This window comes from Podarcis vaucheri (assembly GCF_965113315.1).
Source record: "Podarcis vaucheri genome assembly, contig: SUPER_2_unloc_3, whole genome shotgun sequence".
Classification (NCBI taxonomy): Eukaryota; Metazoa; Chordata; class Lepidosauria; order Squamata; family Lacertidae; genus Podarcis; species Podarcis vaucheri.
In genome coordinates this window covers 221,275-228,701 of record NW_028118818.1, presented here as the reverse complement: position 1 = coordinate 228,701, position 7,427 = coordinate 221,275, and the positions used below count along the sequence as shown (strand labels likewise).

At 44.4% G+C, this 7,427-nt stretch overlaps 1 long non-coding RNA gene across 1 annotated transcript; it reads left to right on the top strand.

The window, feature by feature from the left end:
* Positions 1-3,956: 3,956 nt before the first annotated feature.
* On the top strand, positions 3,957-7,116 carry LOC309527830. The gene is made up of 3 exons (XR_014217387.1): positions 3,957-4,045; positions 6,401-6,572; positions 7,053-7,116. It is a non-coding gene; the product is annotated as an uncharacterized lncRNA (long non-coding RNA).
* The last annotated feature ends 311 nt before the right edge of the window (positions 7,117-7,427 follow it).

The following is a 7,427-nucleotide window of genomic DNA, read 5'->3' as shown; positions in this document are numbered from 1 at the left end:
ATTCCTAACCCTAACCCTAACCGTAACATAACCCTAAGCCTAACCCCAAACCTAACCCTAACCCTAACCCTAATCCTAACCCTAACCCTCAACCTAAACCTAACCCTAACCGTAGCCGTAACCGTAGCCGTAACTGTAACCTTAACCGTAACACTAACCCTAACCCTAAAAGAAACGCTAACCCTCACCCTAACCCCAATCCTAACCCTAACCGTAACACTAACCGTAACCCTAACCCTAACCCTAACCAAGACGCTAACCCTAACCAAAGCGCTAACCCTAACCCTAACCCTAACTGAAACGCTAACCCTAACCCTAACCGTAGCCGTAACCGTAACCCTAACCGTAACCCTAACCCTAAAAGAAACGCTAACCCTAACCCTAACCCTAACCGTAACCCTAACCCTAACCCTAACCCTAACCCTAACCCGAATCCTTACCCTTACCCTAACCCCAATCCTAACCCTAACCCTAACCGTAACACTAACCGTAACCCTAACCCTAACCCTAACCAAGACGCTAACCCTAACCAAAGCGCTAACCCTAACCCTAACCCTAACCCTAACCCTAACCGAAACGCTAAACCTAACCCTAACCCTTACCCTAACCCTAACCCTAACTCTAACCCTAACCGAAACGCTAACCATAACCCTAACCCTAACCCTGACACCAACCCTAACCCTAACCCTAACCCTAACCTCTTCCCTTCCATCTGTACACTGAATGTGTGGAAGGAGACTTGGGCTGAACTCCCTGGCCCCACCTTCAGTCCCTGTGTGTCATAATTTCATAGAATTGGAAGGGAACCCAAGGGTCCTCTAGTCCAACCGCCTGCAATGTTGGAAGCCTGTCCACAGCCATTCCTGGGTGGGCTTGAACCTCCACTGGCCGGTTGTGCCTCAGGAGAGCCATGGAAAGTGGGAAGGAGACACCTGTACACCTCCATTTGTACATACATAGGTTCTTCCATACACCTGAGAACAGAGATGTGACCCAGCCATTCTACTTCTCCTGGGTTTCTTTCGGAGGAAGGGCAGGATATAAATAGATATATAATAGAGTAGAATTTGTTTGGCCTCCATTTTCTTGCAACCATTATCATGGCTCCTGTGGAATAATGGTTCCCTTCTTTCACACATTTGAAACAAATAATTAGAAAAATTCTTTCTAGTCATCTGAGAAACTTTTATGCAATGCTCAACTATTCTTTTTCATGCAGTAAGGTTGGGTTTTGATGCAGTGCTACTAAATATGCAAAAAGTGGCCATTCCCAACATACCTCTAATGTGTCGTCCACAGCTACAAACCCACAAACATTTATCTGAGAGTAAATCCCTATTTGACTTATATGCAGAATTCATCATGCAAAAGGCTGGGCTGGATGAATCCCAAGCCGGAATTAAGATTGCCGGAAGAAATATCAACAACCTCAGATATGCAGATGACACAATCTTGATGGCAGAAAGTGAGGAGGAATTAAAGAACCTTTTAATGAGGGTGAAAGAGGAGAGCGCAAAATATGGTCTGAAGCTCAACATAAAAAAAAACTAAGATCATGGCCACTGGGGCCATCACCTCCTGGCAAATAGAAGGGGAAGAAATGGAAGCAGTGAGAGATTTTACTTTCTTGGGCTCCATGATCACTGCAGATGGTGACAGCAGTCACGAAATTAAAAGACGCCTGCTTCTTGGGAGAAAAGCAATGACAAACCTAGACAGCATTTTAAAAGCAGAGACATCACCTTGCCAACAAAGGTCCGTATAGTTAAAGCTATGGTTTTCCCAGTAGTGATGTATGGAAGTGAGAGCTGGACCATAAAGAAGGCTGATCACCGAAGAATTGATGCTTTTGAATTATGGTGCTGGAGGACACTCTTGAGAGTCCCATGGACTGCAAGAAGATCAAACCTCTCCATTCTGAAGGAAATCAGCCCTGAGCGCTCACTGGAAGGACAGATCGTGAAGCTGAGACTCCAATACTTTGGCCACCTCGTGAGAAGAGAAGACTCCCTGGGAAAGACCCTGATGTTGGGAAAGATGGAGGGCCCAAGGAGAAGGGGACGACAGAGGACAAGATGGTTGGACAGTGTTCTCGAAGCTACCAGCATAAGTTTGACCAAGCTGCGGGAGGCAGTGGAAGACAGGAGTGCCTGGCGTGCTCTGGTTCAGGGGGTCACGAAGAGTCGGACACAACTAAATGACTAAACAACAACAACAAAATCCCTCTGAACTCAATGGCACTTCCAAGCAGACATGACTGGGTCTGCACTGTGATGAATGTTTCCTGAAGTTTGACAGTGAAGGGCATCATTTTATATAAGCAGTTTATATAACTGGTTAATCTCGACTTGAGGTGTGATTATTGCTTATTGAAAACTAAATCTGCTAACTTCAGAGGAGTATTTTAAAACAGCTGCTAGCTCTGTAGTTCATTCCTCTTCAGTCCCTTTCTTTAAATACTGATAAGACGAAGGCCTGAAAAGAGCTTCAGAAAGAGATGATCCCAAAGGACTCCAGATGCTAACCAGTACTTCTGTGGAAATATTGGAAAGGCCCACTGAAGAGGAGCAGTTATGGCACAGCCCATTATTTGCCCAGCAACAGGAAAGAGACAAAGGGAGGCCAGAATAGTTTGTGGCTCAAAGACTTAACAGATTTATTGTTGTACCACATGCATTTGCCAGTAGAATCCACTTCAACTGAATAAAGTGGCATTTCGTTTTTTTGTTTTTTTAAACAAAGGTTGCAACACAGATAAGCTCCTGCGTTTTTAAGAGCCAGGCTAGATGCATTTGTTTGTTGATTCATGAGTCTGTCCCCAAGGGGGTTGGACTGGATGACCTTCGGGGTCCCTTCCAATGCAACAATTCTATGTTTCACAAGTACATGCAACAATACTTGGAGACTTAATAATTAATAATAAGGCTGTCTGACTTCCAGGAGCAACATGGGACCAAGGACCTGTGGTGGCTATTTGTGTTTTTGAGAAAATGGCTTACTGTGTTTTGGTGCTCTGGACAACTGCTGCATAGCATACTATTGCATAACAGACTCCCTCGGGAGATTGTGTACTCACCTTCCTTGGAGGTTTTTAAGCAGAGGTTGGATGACCATCAGTCATGGAAGCTTTAGCTGAGATTCCTGCATTGTAGGGGGTGGACTAGATGACCCTCGGGAACCCCTTCTGTGGTAAATGTAGCATAAATAAATAGTTACAGATGGTTAAGGTATTTTTTAAAAAAGAAAAAGAAGTATTGTTCAAATGCAGCACAAAGCTAATAAATAAATGGTAAAGTTCTTTTAGTAAGTTGCAGCGTCTGCACTTCCCGGAAGGTTCTACCACAGCAAAGAGCTGCACGTGTGAAGGGAGCTGAGCCCTCCCCTCCTTCAAGGGCCCTGAAAACCTGCCAACCCAGGCAGCCACCCCAGCACCCTGCACAAAGGCCAAATGAAAGACACACCCAACAAGTAACATTACATCCCGATCTGATTAGATGCTTAGCCTAAAATGGAAACATCAGAAACTCATCTTGCCATCGTCCTGGGGGTCCATGAAGGTATGTAAGCAGTGCTTTTTTCTTAAGGATAAACAGTTACCAGCATCTTTTTTTTCCCCTAGAAGAAACATACTGGTTAAAAGTGCAGCACTTACTGTAACAACTTCATGTTGCACCTTTTTTTCTAGAAGAAACACACTGGGTGTAGAGAGGTAGGGAGGTGGGAGCGGTAAAAAAAATGCTTGTCAAGAGAGACAGTGAACTGAAAATTTGGGGCCTGATAAAATGAGCTGGTGGAAAGAGAGAAGCAATATGCAAAGAAATATATATATACATTTCGTTCTCTTTATTTGAAACCACATGGTTTTCTGCAAAAGGCAGAACTGCTACAGGACATTGCAAGAGAATTCATGTTCAGCGCTTTCTACAGAGCAAGCGGTCACCATGGAGACAGCAGCCATGCACCAGTACTGGAGCTATGGGAGACATGATTACTTTCAGAATCGGCCTATGAGAAAGGAGAGACACATCTGCCAGCATCTTGTCATGTATGTCAAGATGCCATATACTAAGGCTATAGTCAGAGGCTCTGATATGTTTTTATTGTGCTGCTTGATTATGACATTTTAATCATTTGGTTGGTTATAGTAGAAAGGTGAGGGTAAAGGACCTCTGGACGGTTAAGTCCAGTCAAAGGCAACTATGGCGGAAGCCACAGGACACGGAAACGCCATTTAACCTTCCCACCACAACTGTACCTTTTTATCTACTTGCACTGGCATGCTTTCGAACTGCTAGATGATGATGATGATAATGATGATTAGATTAGCAGAAGCTGGGACAGAGCAACGGAAACTCACCCTGTCGCATGGATTTGAATGGCCAACCTTCCGATCGGCAAGCCCAAGAGGCTCAGTGGTTTAGACCACAGCGCCACCCATTCCCCTGAGTTATAGTAGTATTGAGGGGGTTTAGTAATAAAATTTGTATTTGTTTCAAAATTTTGAAGCATGGGGAAAGTCACCAAGCCAGTGGTGGGCATGCTGTTGCTCTGACCTTGACCATCCAAAAAAACAAGTAGCTCTCCTTGATTTAAAAAGCCTGTTAGGCTATTACAGTGAGACACGTTTCTGCATAAAATGTAGTTTGGGTCTTAATCTGGAGCAAAGATGACCGGAACCTGCCAAGCCTGCTTTTGTTCAAGGCCCTGTTTATACTTGGATTTGCCAAGCTGTTCGAAACTTGACAGCTACCCTATTTAGAACTTTAATCTAAATAAAACCTGGGCCATGAGTCAGTTTTGTAGTGTGGAAACTTGAAAGTCTGCATGTTCTCACACTGGAATATATCACTGTATCATTTTGTCAAAAGTCTCTTACATGCTTAATGTTTTAAAACAAGCAGTGCCCTGAGGATAAACAGTGGATTCTGCCCCAAATGTTAATTTCTGGGCAAGTGCTAAATCTATACCCAGAGCTCTCAATTGCATGAATATTGTGCAAAGCTGCTCTTTGATTTCACAAACTGGCAGTTGTCCAGCTTGCACATACAAATGTCATCCCTCTTCCTGTAAAACTGTAACAGTATTTCAGTGGAGATTTACTTCAGCAAGCTTAGAAAACATAGACACACATTTGGACACATCACGCCACGTGGAGGTCAGCATTAAACTGAAAAACCAAAACACACTTGGCACATATGTGGCCAAACTATATCCTGCCTTAATAAGGTTCTATGTGGCAAATTTCATACAACAGTCAGCATCCAAACCGTCAGCATCCAAAATAGACCAAAAAAAGGAGGGAGGAAAATCTCAATACCTGTATGCAGTATAGAATTTTAGTAGCAAACAAGTCCAATGAGTTTTCGCCTACATCAATTTTAGCCCTTGATCAGGAGTCAAAATGCAAAGTTGAAACTAAAGGTTAACTGAAGCATAATTTATAGTAAGCTTCTTCTAAGACATACAAAGTAAAGTGATGGATGGACAAGGTGTTACAGAAAATCTCATGCTGGTGTATACACCATACTCTTAAAGTATACACCCAAAAAACCAGGGGAACCGTAGTTTACCCCCATGGTGCTACAATTCCCAGCACTATTAACAACCTACAGTTTGCATGGTTCTTTGGGGGGGATGTGTTTTGAACGTATAGTGTGCATGGAAAATCAAAGAGAGAGAGATAAAAATGAGGAGCTGCATTTCAAATTGATACGACATATATATTAGATCTGAAAGAACACCCTGTTGCTATTTGATGCTTATGAATGCATCTTCACAGCCTTGCCCAGTCTGACAGGTTGCCATGGAAACAGCAGTGTCAGCATCCAGCAGTCCATTTGTAAATGGACGGCTCCATGTTCCGTATCTCTAAAGTTGAGTGTGTGCTTGTGTAGGTGCTGAAATAAATTGTTTTAGATTTATCAAGAGTTTCACCTGATAACAAGCAACTGAAGATAAAACAGCAGTAAAGAAAGATAAAATGATACTCCCCAGAAAATGTTACTTGGCCCAGAACAAAACACCCCAAACACAGAGCAGAGGCAGCTCAGGACAATCTGCTGCCTTGGGCAAAGCTCAAGATGGTGCCTTCTCCTAAGGCACAGACAGAAGCCAATTTGACTGGTAGTTTAATCTTCAATACTGGTAAAAGGACTGCATCCAGAGGACAGCAGGCTAATGCAAGGGGTACAGGCCAGACAACATGGCACTCACATGGCACTGTCCCTCCCTGCACCTCAGCACCTGTCACCTGAGGCAACTGCCTCCCTCTGCCTCATCGTAGGGCTGGCCCAGAAGAAAGGTATTAGTTTGGTCTTAGGAAACACAATCAGCTGGTTTGATTTCACTCCTCAATATACAGCTTTACAATGCAGAGAAATAATGTTTGGTTTCATTTCAGTACACACCTGCCATATCTCCTTCAAGCCCTACCCATTCCTCCATGCAAATTGATGCTAGCATATCCTTAAAGTCCTTCAGTGAGGGAAGCTGTTAGCCGTCCTATGCATTACACAGCAGAATGAGGCCGTTGTCTGAGGAATTCCTGACTGTACCACTTCAGGTGGCAGCAGGTGAGTCCCTCTTCCTGATCTGCTACCCTCTGACTCACCTAGCTGCTCCTCACTTCTGGGCTGGCCTCATCCTCAAGTGCAGGGCAGGCCCAATATATTTTGGCACCTGAGGCAAACCACCAAATGCTGCTCTCCGCCTGCCAGGGAAGAAGGGCTTGGTAAAGGCCAACATCAGGAGCAAAGGTGGAATAAAGATCTGCTGCATCAGGACCTGCGGTCCCTGTGGATCCTGCCATCTGAGGCAGTTGCCTCACCTTGCCTCATGTGTGGGCCGGTCCAGCTCAAGGGTGCAGCAGCAAAGAAGAAGGCAGGCCTGGCTCCACCGGCAGGCCTCTGCTAATTGCTTCTCTTTCTGCCTTGTGCTGGACCTACACGGACCTGTTTAACCTTATTAGAATGATATTAGATATGTTTTTTCTAAAATATCACAGGGCCTACTTGTAAATTAAAACTGTTTCTTTGTTTTCTCCATCAAAACAGTTTCCCTGCTGATGGTTGCTGGTTGCTCTGCAGGGCCCTCTGGTGTCACATTTTAATAATGCATTACGAAGGTTAAAAGTAAGATGTCATGTAACCCAAAGGGTTCTCATCAATGGTTCCTCTTCATCCTGGAGAAGAGTGACTGGTGGGGTGCCACAGGGTTCTGTCTTGGGCCCGGTCTTATTCAACATCTTTATCAACGACTTGGATGATGGACTCAAGGGCATCCTGATCAAATTTGCAGATGACACCTGTCAGCGCTGCCTCAGGTCCCAGCTCACAGAGGACCAACGCCAGTTGCTCTTTATAAACAAAAGTCTTTATTGTGGTTCATTGTTGGTTTGACACCCATGGCGCGCAGCGCTACGTCTGAGT